This window comes from Misgurnus anguillicaudatus, chromosome 7 (genome assembly GCF_027580225.2).
Source record: "Misgurnus anguillicaudatus chromosome 7, ASM2758022v2, whole genome shotgun sequence".
Taxonomy (NCBI): domain Eukaryota; kingdom Metazoa; phylum Chordata; class Actinopteri; order Cypriniformes; family Cobitidae; genus Misgurnus; species Misgurnus anguillicaudatus.
In genome coordinates this window covers 22,616,278-22,630,378 of record NC_073343.2, presented here as the reverse complement: position 1 = coordinate 22,630,378, position 14,101 = coordinate 22,616,278, and the positions used below count along the sequence as shown (strand labels likewise).

Here is a 14,101-nt window from a genome sequence, read left to right as displayed (position 1 = left end):
TGCTTTAGTAACAAAGCGTAAAGCAGAATGATAAATAGAGTCCAGTGAACATAAAACAGACTTTGCTGCATGCATATACAAAATATCCCCATAGTCTATAACAGATAAAAAGGTAGAAGCAACGAGTTCCTTTCTTACAAGCCTTATTCCTATAATAAAAACCTAATTTAACTCTCAATCTTTTTACCAAATTATCTACATGGGGTTTAAATATAAGCTTATCATCCAATAAAAAACCCAAGTAATTATAACATGACACTCTTTCAATTTTCTGACCATCTTGCGTGATAATATGTGGCAAATCCTGTACATTGGTGGAGTGAGTAAATAACATAAATTTTGTCTTTTTGGAATTAAGTACCAATTTTAATTTAAGTAAATTATTTTGTAGAGTTATAAAGGCATCTTGCAATTTCTTTAATGCCTCATATGGAGTTTTAGCAATACTGTATATGATAGTATCATCCGCATAGAGATGTACAGCTGCATTTATATTTGTACAAATACCATTTATGTAGATTGTAAACAACAAAGGTCCTAATATGGAACCTTGAGGTACTCCAACACTTAGTTTTGCCTCCCCAGACATAATACCTTCGCAAGTGACATATTGATATCTACTATTCAAATAATTATTTTGAATAGTTTTTGAATAACAAGGCAGACTATAGGTGGTGACATTTGTGAGCAACCTGACAAATATCCAAATATAATGTAAATGCAGTTTATTGATTTGTGTGTAAATGCATAAAAAGAAACAGATTTTTTTTATAGATTTCTGCTTATTTTGTGCATTTAAAGCAATCATTGCAGATTCTTTATATCAGCAAATTGGTACACTGCAAAAAATGACTTTCTTACTTAGTATTTTTGTCTTGTTTTCAGTAAAAATATATCTAAAAATTCTTAAATTAAAGGTATAGCGGAGGATTTTCTCGAATTTTAGAAAAGAACCGCCTTCTCCACATTTTTAAAAAATGCAATCAATAGTCTTGATGATCCACCCGGAAAAAGAAAATCCTCCGCAATACCTTTAAGATGTATTTTCTTGATGAGCAAAATGACTTAGGAAAATAAGTCTAGTTTTAGACAAAAAAAATATAAGAAACATTTTCTTGAATTAAGTGATGAAAAAAGTAAACTTTTTCAAGAAAAATGTTCTTATTCCATTGGCAGATTTTTTTTGCCTGTTTTGGGCACTAATTTACTTAAAGTTTATATTTTTTGTCTAAAAGTAGACTTATTTTCCTAGGTAATTTTGCTCATCAAGAATATACATCTTAATTTAAGATATTTTTAGATATTTTTACTGAAAACAAGACAAAAATACTAAGAAAGTCATTTTTTTTGCAGTGTATATATCAGACTCTGGAAAGGTTCTCGTTTGACATGTGAAAACTATTTTTTGGTTCAGGTTTGAAATGTTTCATAACTTAAAATGTTAAAATGTGACTATTAGCAACAGATCTTCACCTGCTGTACTTGTGAACTCACAGCACACACTCGGATAGAATAGAAACTAACTCAGAGAGAAAAACAGATAACAAGATGAACTCATAAAATGGAATCACACATGAAGCTGTCACCATTGGTCCAATCCCCAGATTTTCTCAGCCTGAATTGCTGCCACAAGTTGTTAGTGTTAAACATGGTTCACGCTAGATCCTCCATTTCTGAAAAAGGAGTTTCCATCATGTTTCACTCCCACTGAGGTTCCAGAACGGCTGGCCAAACGGCAATAAAAACCTCTGAGGACAGCAGAGAGAGGGAGTGACGGAGAGACAAATAAGAGATGGAGAGAGGATGTGTTTGTTTGAAAAGTTAGCTGAGTGATGACAATGGCGCGCGAGTAAAGTGTATGTCCGACTACTGCCGAGTGATCTCATCCTGTGCTTGACTCATACTGTGACCAATTCCTTAACTCAAAATACAGAATTCATGCAGGCGATATGTATGTGCACTGGCATTTGTGCACGCACAACTGGTTTCATTGAGGACGTACTGTAATGTACTTTATTTGAATCATAAGTTGTCCCAATTGACTAATTTGCTATCAATGAATGTTAGAAGTACATCTCCAAACTACTAACCAGAGGTATAAGCAGTTTCCCAGACAAGTTCAAATGACGTAACGCATACAACAAAACAAGTTAATGTAAAACAGTTTGTACATTGTACTTTTGATGTCAATGTTAACTGTTTTGCTCAACATGACCTCAATCATCATCAAAGTAAACCGTAATCGTTTCTGCAGGTGAAACCATTTGCTTGCAACGCGCCTTGTACCCCTTCCTCCTTTCTTCTACATAATCAAAACTGTGACTGCTAAGTGCATTAAGTGTCAAGCAGTCCATACTTAGACGCTGTCCCAAATGATGCACTTCATGTGGACTTTTGTTCTCATGACCTTAAATTGTGCGTGCTATAGTCTACGAGTCTGTAGGGTGTCCCATCTGTCAAATTTTACGCTCCAAAGTGTGCTCATCAGCGCCCCCTTTGCCCCCTTGATGCGATCTTCGGCGAACTTTACCACTTTACCAACCCAGAAGTCCTTGCGAAAGAGCAATCAGACCAATCAGACGACGGAAGGGAGGAGTTCACATGATGGGCAACTTCTCTTTCTACTTCCAGCGTGACGCTTGAGTCTGTCCCAAAATACAACTCCGGTGCACCCTCGTGGACTCCCTAAGGTCTGCACTACATGATGTCATCAAAGTGTGGACTCCGAGGAAGTCCACAAGTCCGGAGTGTGCCATTTGGGACAGGGTCTTCATTTCTTCTGTTGAAGGAGTGCATCATCTGGGTACTTGTTGTGTACTTCCTCTAGTGAACACAATAATTTCAGTGTGAACACAATACTCACAATGTTTATACTATAAAATAACATAGAATTGTGCATAAGTGCAATTTGGGACACACATCTCCTTTTCCAGCCAGTCAAGTGAGACATGATCTCTCTTGTTTTGTTTTATTAAGACTGAGGGCAATGAAGCTCTCTCTTTTTTTCTATATCTACGTTTTAGTATGTTTTCTATCTCTAAGTCCAATGGAGCTTTGGTTCATTGCTCTAAATAGAATTCACAACTCACATTGATCTGTTCCTCCTTAAATCTTTCCCCGCCAGCGGTTTTTAAAAAAAGTTGCCAGCCAGCGCCAGCATTTTTCAAGATTTTCACAAAAGTTGAATGCCTTCCAGAAAATGTTCTTCTTAAAATATATAAACACGTCGGAGCTGATGGTGTAGTGGGCAGCGTTCCGACATGTGGTGCTTTCGCACTTTCGGCGACCTAAGTTCGATTCCCGGCTCTTGGTCATTTGCCGATCCCATTCCCCTCTCTCCTCCCTGTACTTTCCTGTGCTCTCCTTAATCACTGTCAAATACAGGCAAAAATAGCCCAAAAAATATAATTTCTATATAACTCTCTATATAACTATATAACTCTTTCGCCGCCATTGACGAGATATCTCGTTAATCAAGAGAACACGCAACTTATTAAACCCGGAAGTATTGCCCTATGGCAAGTGGCTGCATTAAAGATCGCTCTGAATGGGATCTCTATGAAAAGTCTGTCACAAAAATGGAATTATCTCTGCTTTTTGCTCAAAATGTGGTGTTTTTGCAGAAACCTACCCATATTCAAAATCTGATTACAAAAGAACTGCTGAAGGAAGGATGAAACATTTTTTGTTTGTTTGAAAGCAGAGGGTCTGTTCTTTCATTTGATATATTGTTTGTTTATATATTTAAAGAAGAACATTTTCTGAAAGGCATTCAACTTTTGTGAAAATCATGAAAAACGCTGGAACTGGCTGGCAACTTTTTTAAAAAACGCTGGTGGTGAAAGAGTTAAAATATATAAACATACAATATATCAAATGAAAGAACAGATCCTCTGCTTTAAAAAAACAAAACAAAACAAAACAAAACATTTTATCCTACCTTCATTAGTTCTCTTTTTATCACCTCTCACAGGTCCCGTACTGCATATTAATTCGGTTGTCACTTCACCTTTTAATGCTTAATCCTGTTCTGTACACACACAGTTCAGTAATTTACGGGACTCACAACCGCATTCTACAACCGAATTAATGCAGGTAGTGACAACCGCATTTACAGAAACTCTGCACAGTGTGTACATAACCGAACTGAACAAGTAGTTAATCAAGTGTTTAAACGTTCATCATAAACAGGACAGATCTCTCTTCTGAAAAAATAAATGCTTAGAAGAGGAAAAAGTCTTCTGTATGCGCGGTTCAGAAAATGACAGAGGCACAAGCGTTTGCTGACTAGTGTTGCCAGATCTTGCACTAAAAAAACACAGAACAAGAAAAATCCAATAATAAACCGAAATAAATCTAAATGCTTTACCTCAAAATCAAAATATTGGGACCGGCACCCTCACACTTTATTAACACCAATAACTTGATCGCTTCATGAGCCAAAAGCCATAAACGGTTAAAGGAATAGTCTACTCATTTTCAATATTAAAATATGTTATTACCTTAACTAAGAATTGTTGATACATCCCTCTATCATCTGTGTGCGTGCACGTAAGCGCTGGAGCGCGCTGCGACGTTTCGATAGCATTTAGCTTAGCCCCATTCATTCAATGGGACCATTTAGAGATAAAGTTAGAAGTGACCAAACACATCAACGTTTTTCCTATTTAAGACGAGTAGTTATACGAGCAAGTTTGGTGGTACCAAATAAAACGTAGCGCTTTTCTAAGCGGATTTAAAAGAGGAACTATATTTTATGGCGTAATAGCACTTTTGAGAGTACTTCGACTCGGCGCAGTAACACCCTCCCTCTCCCATTATGAGAGTGAGAAGGGGAGCGGACTTTTCAGGCGAGTCGAAGTACTCCCAAAAGTGCTATTACGCCATAAAATATAGTTCCTCTTTTAAATCCGCTTAGAAAAGCCCTACGTTTTATTAAGCGCCAAAACGGTATTTACGTACAAAAAAGACGAGGACCTGGCAACACTACAAGACCGCGTGCTCCGCGCTGTGAAGCAGCCTCACAAAAGCGTAAAATACACAACGCCAATACAGAGGTTATTGCAAAACACAATGCTGTTATTATTTTGGTCAAAGCTGTAAGCACGCGAGAACGTTGCTATGGATATTTCTCTGTCAATCATCACATTTTCGGGAGTGAGTCTTGTTCCGTACAGACATGAAACAAACATTTAGGAGATTCACTCCCGCATTTTAATGCGGTTTTCACTCCCGAAAGTTTGCAGTGTGTACGAGACCACATATGGGCAGATTTCTTCAAAAACACCAAATTTTGAGCAAAAAAATGAGATTATTCCATTTTTGTAAAGGAATTTGATAGAGATCAGACTGAGAGCAATCCTCAAAACTTACACAGACATACAGCTGTTTGCCCTAGGGTGATACTTCCAGGTTTTATAAGTTGCGAAAGAGCGCCCTGGTGGATAATAGCAGTATTGCGGAAAGCCGGCAATAATCGTCATTGGCAGGGAAGCACTTTCTCTTAATTGACGGGGAAACAGTTAATGTAAGAAATGTTACAGTTGATTACTAAAACAAAAAATGTCCCTTTAGCTTAGAGGGCACATTTAACATGACTTTTTATAAAGTCAAATAAATCTTTGGTGTCCCAAGAGTACATATGTGAAGTTCTAGCTCAAAATACCATATGGATAATTTATTATACCATATTAAAATTGCCACTTTGTAGGTGTGTGCAAAAATGTGCCGTTTTGGGTCCTGTTAAATGCAAATGAGCTGATTTCTGCACTAAATGCCAGTGCCGTGGTTGGATAGTGCAGGTTAAGGGGCTATATTATCCCCTTCTGACATCACAATCTCAATTACCTATTTTTTCACGTGCTTGCAGAGAAACTAAGTAACTGGGTTAATCTTTTTATAATTTTCTATGTTGATACAAACTTAGATTTTCATGATATGTCCCCTTTAAAACAACCAAAACATGTAGTTTGCAGTAATACACTTACAATGGGGTCTGTGTGGCAAGATATTGCACTAACAAAATATGAGCTTCAGAATTTCAAACCCTCAGAGAGACACTGTGCACATTGCAAGTCCATTACTGTAAATGTCTATGGTAACTAGCATGTCACAGAAGTTTAAATAACTGTGTATGGTAACGCAGAATTTCACCAGTTTAAGAACTGGTACACACTAATATTTACATGTATACGTGCATGGTGATACATGTAATCTGTTTAAAGCAAATACAGCTATATAAACCTACATAGATAGTACACACACAGATTCTGAGACACTAGGGCTGTCACTTTTCGTTCGAAAATCGATTGCACAATCGATCGGACTAACCAAAAAACGTTTCGAAAACGAAAATAGGCAATCGATTTTAACCAAATATGTACACTATTAATTTTAAAAGAATTAAACAGTTAAAAATATAGAGTAACAAAACTCACAAACAAGCAGAAAAAAAATTAAGAATTCCGAAAGTGCAGTAGGTGTGCGAAAGCTAGACAGAAAATACCCAGCAATTTTACGCACCTATGTTTCACGCTTTCAATCGCTGCATCTAGTGTTTTGCAAAGAAAATGGAGGACAACGTCAATAAACCTGTGCAACACGAGACAGCGTCGAAATTGTGACCTTACAGGAGATGATGAGTTATGACAAGGAGCCACCCTTGCGAGCTGACAGCGACCCGCTTTTGAGATGGAAGATTGGCAGTACGAAATACGCAGCTGGCAAAGAAGTACCCGAGTTTCCCTGGGACATCAGTGCGGTCGGAGTGCGTCTTCTCAACAGATGGACATAGTGAATGAAAAGCGCTCTGCTCTTGACCCCTAAAATGTTGATCGACTTGTTTTCCTGACCAATAATTTGTAATGGCCCTAGTCTTTTTGCGCATTTCATTATGCCTGCCTAGTGCCGCCTAAGTGTCGGTTAAAAAAATACACAGCATGTTCTCAACTTCAAGTAAGTCTATTTAAAGTTTCATTTTTGAACAGTTGTTTGAAATGGATCGAATCATTATTTAAAATAAATTTTGAATTGCCTAAATCATAAAAGCAGCCGGTTGAACCTGCAGTAATGTTTTTCATTTATGGCAGCAGTCCACTCTTTTAGAGAATGTTGCACTACTGTTGCTGTTTTTTATTCTGCACGAAACTTAATGACAATGAATAAGAATTATTGCTGACTTGTGCGTTTCAGGCGCTCTCTTTACATTTGTCTGTTATTTGGCGTTAAATGGAAACGTCTTTTTTAGACATAGAAAATCGATTTTACAATCGATTTAATGAACCCTTATATATTAAAAATCGAAAATGATTTTTTCACAAAAGTGACAGCCCTATGAGACACGCCTGAATAAAATCACCCTTAGGTTTATAGCAAATTGATAGTTTAATCTCATCTAGAATCTAATATGCAATATCATATTCTGTAACGCCTGTCAAATTAATATTCTCTGTAAGCAAAATAAGGGGTCATTTCAGTCAGATGATCTTAAACTTTTGACCTGCAGTCTATTATATGTATTTTATAATTTCCATAAGCAGTAAGCAAATTCATGAAGTAACATGTTACCTGTTACTGTTCCACAAGCATAGTGGAAATACAGTTACAGTACATAGACAAATATATGTTATACTTGAAATAACCTTTGTAACTATGTAAGTGTGACTTCACTCCTCAACTGTATTCCAGCATGGGACTGGAGTATTTCATTACTTTAGAACACACCAGTCAAGTTTTGTACTGAACACAACAGGGTGCGGCTAAAAATTACCTCAACATTGAATGCTTTATACACAAGCACACAAAAACACACTCAGACACGAACACACACACGAGATCCACGAGAGAGAAAACGAGAAAACCTATTATTTTATTCAAACATCTGCAGTAGACCCAAAGTTACATTTGTGGACTTTATATGCATGGGTGTTTGCTCTATGAAACCACACTAAAGGAGAAAATAACCCACAAAAACTATGCTGGAAATATAACACAGTCGATAATGGCATTACGCAGCATTCTAAGGAAACAAAGATGTTCGCGATATCATGCAGTTGCATAACTTTTAAACTTCTGTAGAATTTATGCAGTAGTCCAAATGTTTTCTATTCTTCACTGCACTGCCAAAAAAGCTAAAAACCATATCACACAGACCTGAACCAGCAATGTCTTTTGTGAGAAAAAGTTGGTTTGTTTTTAGTAAAAGCTGAAGTTAAACTCTCCCCCTCCAAGAGCAAGATAGACACCCCATCCTAAAACTTTAGTTAGTTTCTTGGTGTCATCTTTTTAAAATTCTGTATGAGATTCTTTGGCTGAAGCATATGAATCATGCTTAGGAGTTATTGTCTTATTTTGAGAAAGCAAATAAAACAACAGTGACAAGAAGAATGCGGACTCCTCTCACAAACTTTCTAATTGCTCTCCCGCAAACACTTTATTGCCTTGTAATGCTTCTTTCACACTGTACTTTAACCATGTGAATGTCTTTTGGCTTGCACTATATGGCAAATAGCAAGAAATTACAGCTTTGTCAGCAAGAGAGTTTCATCTGAACGTTGGGATGTTTGTTTGTTCCTTACTAATTCTTTCTGAGAACTGAATAAAAGTTTTAGAACTTTAAATGGTCAGACATATGTCTGTCTGTATTTTAAAAATGTTTGTGACCCTGCTTGTGAAAAAGTCGGTTTATTTTAATTTACTGTTTTCAACACAAAATGTTCATATTGTAAAGAGCATTCTTTGAAAATAAATCCTTGATATTTTTAATATTATTTGAGTAAGACCATGTCGAAGATTGAAATTAAACTTTGATGCTCCTAATCTTATAATTAGATTATGAGACTTTAGTCTGGATTTTACAGACAGGGTCATTTACAGTATTGAGAACCTTTTTGGCAGCAGTTCATAAACACACAATGGTCCAAATCCCTACAACAATCACATGAAAATATACAAAAACAATACATTAAAGAGGGATTAGAGGTCACAGATGAATAGTTGTGTCAAACCTAAGATAAACATCTGCAACTAAGAAGAAAGATTGGAGACTTCATTTTCTTAAGCGTCTTCATTCATTACTCTGCTTAAGTGTTTTAGTGTAATATGAAATGTGCATTAAACAATTTCCTTAAAAAATAAATAAAACATTGAATCTTTTAAAAATTATACTTGAGAGCTTATTATACTCTTTAAAAAGCATCCCAGGAGTCCGTTTATGAAGTTGGTTGAGAGAAAGCACAGAGTGTGCTGAACTGCAATCTAAACAAAGGATTGCAACTTTGAAGATGAAATATTTATCATATTTTCCACTGCATAATTCATAATCCATTTGTTTTATGCATCATATTATTATTATTATTATTATAAAATGGCAATATAAAGAATGATTAGCCACTTTTTTTGAAAATATGCTCATTTTCCAGCTAAACATTTGATTTTTTTTACCGTTTTGGAATCCATTCAGCCGATCTCCGGGTCTTGCGGTAATACCTTTTAGCATAGCTAAGCATAATCCATTGAATCTGATTAGACCATTAGCATAGTGCTAAAAAAAATAGAGTGCTAAAAAGTTTCGATATTTTTCCTTTTTTAAATTTGACTCTTCTGTAGTTACATCGTATACTAAGACTGACAGAAAATTAAAAGTTGCGATTTTCTAAGTCGATATGGCTAGGAACTATACTTTCATTCTGGCGTAATAATCAGGGACTTTGCTGCCGTAACATGGCAGCAGCAGGCGTAGTGATATTACGCACTGCCCGAAAATAGTCCCCTTGGTTACTTTCAATAGCAGGGGACTATTTTCAGGCGTTGCATAATAACATTGCACCTGCTGCAGGCATGTTACGCCAAAAAAGATTATTACGCCAGAATGAGAGTATAGTTCCTAGACATATCAACCGTAAAAATCGCTACTTTTAATTTTCCGTCGGTTTTAGTTAACACGGTCTCACACCCATGGCGTCAATATTTGACGACACTTGACCATGCGTCAATATGTTGACGCGGAGGGTATACCTTTCGCGTCATTTTTTGACGAACTGGGGACTTCAATACTATTAGGTACGCGAAATTAAACAGTTGTCGCCTGGCATTGGGGTTAGGGAAAGGTTTGGGTAGGGATGTCATTATGTAAATCTGACCCTAAACCGACCTGAAAATGGTAGAAAATGGTAAGAAAATAGGAAAGAGACTGCAACGGACTCAATATTATTGCAGTCCCCAGCTCGTCAAAAAATGACGCGAAAGGCACACCCTCCGCGCCAACACACCGACGCATGGTCAAGTGCCGTCAAACACCGACGCCATGGGGTGAGACCGGGTTGTTTTAGTACACAATGTTAGCCTGACGTTGTCATACTCAATTCTAGTTAGAATTTGAGTCTGATACCGCTCCATTGAGCTATAATTATGAGGCGTGTCTCAACCGAAAAATGCCTCTGCACTCAATTGGATAGACCTACGACCAATCAGAGCAACGGAGTGTGTGACGTATGTTGAAATTACGTCTTTGCAGCCTGACCAAACTGCTAGTTATTTCGCTACAATGACACTAACATTGTGATTATACTGAGTTAGCGAATGTACATCAACACCTACTATGTTTACAACATTTCGTTTATATCACAACATGAAGTATTTACTAAGTCATAGAGTAAGACTATCTCTTACCATTTGTACGTTAGGGGAACTTCATCCACGACGATACCCATTACGTTGGCTTGAAAATATTGGAGAATAGCATGTCCCTCCACTTATTCAGCAACCACGATTCCGGGCTTCCGAAAAGAAGCTGGCAACGACCGCTAATTATATCCATCTCGTCGTGCACGCTGAGTCGCATCGCCGTGATAACGTTAGCCATTTCAGTTGCGACCGAACTTTTGCCGAATAGGAAGGACGGCAAAAACATCAACAAATGCCCTGCTCGCGTTTCTCTGTTGCTCTTTTAAAATCAATGCTCTGTCGATATCTTTTAGAACAGACTCAATGTCAGAATCCACACAGCTGAACTCTACAGCGGCAGCCATTCAACACACGCGCTCTTTGGTGACGTAGTTCATTACGTTACTGTTGATTATCTGTCCATCATCGTATAAAGCCCGCCCTGACAATTTGATTGGTTCGACCAGCATTTGTCCAAGCATAGTAGCTCCTCAACGGAGAAACCCCAGACCGATATTCCCGTTTTCAAAATCTTGTGGGCGGGGGTAAGATCGGCTGGCACCCAGGCTAACACAATGTAACTACAGAAGAGGTTTATAATAGGAAAAATATCGAAACTCTTTGATTATTTTTTAGCACGATGCTAATGGTCTAATCAGATTTAATGAATTATGCTAAGCTATGCTAAAGTGGTACCACCAGACCCGTAGATCGGCTGAATGGATTCCAAAATGGTAAAAATCAAATGTTTAACTCTAGGGGAGCTGGAAAATGAACATATTTTCAAAAAAAGTGGAGTGTCCCTTTAAACTTTTAAAGACTTTTAACAAGAGCAACCGCCTTTAACCATTTTACTAATTTATACCATGGTACCGCTAAATGTTGTAACTGAATATTTAAAGGTTGCCTATAAATTACTAGAAAGATATTTATTGGTTAATGAAATATGACAACATACAGTACCCTATTACAAAAGCATTATTCACATTAAAATACGTTTAAAGGCACTCTGTTATATTAAAAATCATTAAAAGTCTTGCCAAGTTAAAATCATGCAAATCCTGCACACTTATCTGTAATTATTATGTGCAGTATTTTAACCCAGTTTAACTTTGGTTGTCAGGATGAAATAAAGGCTCGGAAACTTTTGAAGTAGCCTACCTCGTTTGAACTTTTTTCATGAGATGACTTATCCCCTGCCACCTATTTTATGCATTATTCACACTCAACTAATAAAGAGCAAGTGTACCCACAATGACTGAACAAGATTTAACTCAATAAGTGAGTCAGAAACGTGAACACTTGCGAGTGGGACAGTAGTGGCCCCTGATGCAATTTCCTGTATACACGCGCGTGGAGGGGGTTTGGCTCCCGGGGTAATCTGACCCCAGAGCTCTGCTCTTTAAAGAAATAAAGGATGAACTTACTGAATGGAGATTCGCTGCTGAGTACAGAGCAGGACGGAAAACCTCTAACGACGGAGCGATGCGAATGCAATCTTTACAGGAGTTTACAGATGCGCGGCGATGTGATTTGAAACATTAAAGTGAAGAACTCGTGCGGTCAACAGAAGGACAATCACAAGGTAAGCTGAACTATTGGAGGACTCGCGTGTTTTTAAGAACTGACTGAATATAGTTTGTCTTCGGTTCAAAGATCATGCAGGTTTTTTTTCGACGGCTGGTCCATATGGGTAATACTTTAAGTTTTAAAGTGTTAACGTTGTAGACCCCAAAACCGCACTGTTGTTATTAATTGGTATAATCGCGGGTCTGTGTCTATGTAATGTATGCATTATCGCGTGAGTCTGACATACCTGTGCATTGCATTCTGCCGATTTTTGCACGAAAGTAATCCCAACATTTCCTACACGTGTCATCATTGGGTTTTGTAGCATAATCTGTCGGTGCATGAACAAGTGTTAAGATTACGGTTTAGAAGGCTATGTGAAAGGCAGTATGATGGGCAAGTTTGCAAGCAGCCTATATTGCTGTTTATAACTGTATATGTGCTCACGTGGAGCCTTTGATCACAATGAATGAGTTTGATAACAGCTGACCTTGAACTCGCACGCGCATTAGAGACCACAACAAACAGTCAGTCAGTCAGTCAAGAGGTTTCTTCGCAATTTAATATTTCTAACGTAAATATTTATGAGACTCTCTCTCTCTCTCTCTCTCTCTCTCTCTCTCTCTTAATCGATTACAGTAGGCTATTATTTAAAAACCATTGGAATTACATCTTTACCATTGTTCTACAATAGTAAACGTTTACCTTGATATTAGTAGTAAAACTATGATAATCATGATCAGTTCCTAAACATTTAGCTACTATAGTAAAACCATGCGCGTCCCTTACGAAAATTAACCATGGTTTTTTGGTTTTAACTGTAGTAAAACCATGGTTAATTTTCATAAGGGGTGTATTGATATTTATGGGTCATATTATATAAAATTAAATGTTTTTCCCCAAAAATACATTTAAATCACTTTGAGGCACGGTTTAAGAGTTTTACTAAAGTAGTTGCTAAAAAATTGTTTCTGTAGCTTTACAACAAGTGGAGCATTGCATTATCAAAGCAAAAAGTGTTTGATCCCAGGGGAAATGCATATTGATAAAATGCATTATGTAGCCTAAATGCACTATAAGTCACTTTGGATAAAAGCAAATAATATATGAAGAACTTTAAAGCTGACTAAAACTGTACTCTAAAGCCTGCATCAGTCAGAGCATTTACAATAAGATTGTGTTGTCTTTGTGTGTAGGTAACTGTATTGAAGATGTTTACACCTCAGCATGGAGGAATGTCTGTAGGCTATATTTACTGCTCAGGCTGATAATGAGTGTGGCTAGTTTACAGAAACCTGTTATTAGGCTGAATGCAAGTCTTCCTGTAGACCAGATAAGAAGAGAGCAGCAATGGTGGAGAGAATATTGGAACTGTGGGTGATTTTCATGGCTCATCTACAGTTGTTATGAACTTTCTATGTGATTCATGCAATCCAATCTATTTATACCACCACTAAATGGGTGTTGTGTTTTACAGCAGATGTCCTCACTCCTAAATATGAAATCTGTGCAGTCTGGGGCTGCAGCGGTCGGTGCTCTATATTCAGTAGTGTCTTTTGGCGTCATTGATGCTTTGGCCCTTGATTCACTCCCAGCCGTTTCTCAATTCATGTTTAATTTAATTCATTAAACAAGCACGCCAAAGGTGACAGTCGCATATAAACTGTCGAGGTAAAACATAAAGGATGTTAAGGTAGGAGGAAAAAGAACTGAAGAGCTTGAATCAGTCTAAGGTGGTTTCTGACCTGGAATCGCAGCTTGGCCAAGTTGGCTTTTAGCTGGTTTATCTGGTCTTCCAGCCTAAATACAGCTGTAGATGTAGCTGACAACCATCAAAATAGACAAGCTTGGCCAAGGGGGACCAGAAATG

The 14,101-nt window shown here is 37.4% G+C and overlaps 1 protein-coding gene across 1 annotated transcript in view; it reads left to right on the top strand.

Annotated features, from left to right (window-relative positions):
- The first annotated feature begins 11,993 nt into the window (after nt 1-11,993).
- Nucleotides 11,994-14,101, top strand: part of LOC129417923 (pleckstrin homology domain-containing family H member 1) — a 43,118-nt gene continuing 41,010 nt past the window's right edge. The window contains exon 1 of the mRNA XM_073869588.1: nt 11,994-12,247. The gene's annotated coding sequence lies outside the window, so the exon portion shown is untranslated. The remainder of the gene's footprint in view (nt 12,248-14,101) is intronic.